The following is a 1123-nucleotide window of genomic DNA, read 5'->3' as shown; positions in this document are numbered from 1 at the left end:
TTTTTAAAACCAGGTTTCTGTCACCCAAGCTGGAGTGTGATAATGCAACCCCAACTGACTGTAACTTCAAACTCCCGGGCTCAAGCTATCCTCCCACTTTAGCCTCCCAAGCAGCTAGGACTAGAGGCATGAATGACCACGCTTGGATATTTTATTTTTTTAATTTTTGTAGAGTCAAGGGTCTCGTTATGTTGCCCAGGCTGTTCTTGGTTCCTGGTCTCAAGTGATCCTCCTGCCTCCTTCTTTCAAAATATTGGGATCACAGGCATGAGCCACTGCACCCAGCCTGAAACAATTGACTTTTGCTTAAACTCTAAAAGGAAAATTTTTTCCAAAGTACACTTTTGATTTGTTTAATCCTTTGGAGAGGCTTGTCAAAACCAAAATAAAAATACAAGACTTATTCAGTTTTTGATATTTCATTAAAATTCATAGTTCTGAACAATCTTATTTTAACATCTGGAAAGACCAATTCCTTTAAGACAATAGAAACAAAGTTACAATAAAAAATCATCTATATTTACCTCCAAATTATGTTTCATAAATTGTTTAATAGCATCTTGCTGTGTCAAATAGTTTTACAAAGACTGTATTTTCTATAAGAATTACTTTAGAATTTTATAGTAGAATTTTCTCTAAGAATAAAATTTTTCAATTGGCCAATGTGAAACCAGTGTAGTAAAACCTGAGAAGGCTCGTAGTTTCATATTTCCAAATCTGAACTCAGAGCAGACTTCCAAATAGTTTTACAGAAACCAAAATTTTTGCTACTATGTCACCAAAAACACATAAACATACAAATGAGTTCTTTTCTGTAATAAGACTAAATAAATACAGTTTGTGGATTTTGTTCTTCTTAACCTTTGTTTTGTTTCTCCCTCTCATTTGTTCTTAACCATCTCCCTCTCTTCTGTTCTGTCTTTCCTTTGTGTCTCTCTCCATGTTTTCTTTTTTCCCCATTATTTTAATTTCTTATTTGTTTTATCTCCCTATCTGTCTTTCAGAACCATGTCTCTCTGGAGTCTCCCTTGTCTCTTTTTTCCCCCTTGTAGTGTGCTTAATATGCCTACTCTCTTTCATTTTTAAGATTTGCTTCTCCGTTCTTGTCATTCTTACTTCAGTG

The sequence above is a fragment of the Mandrillus leucophaeus genome, unplaced genomic scaffold (genome assembly GCF_000951045.1).
Source record: "Mandrillus leucophaeus isolate KB7577 unplaced genomic scaffold, Mleu.le_1.0 Scaffold1113, whole genome shotgun sequence".
Lineage (NCBI taxonomy): Eukaryota > Metazoa > Chordata > Mammalia > Primates > Cercopithecidae > Mandrillus > Mandrillus leucophaeus.
Note: the sequence above shows the minus strand (reverse complement) of the source record.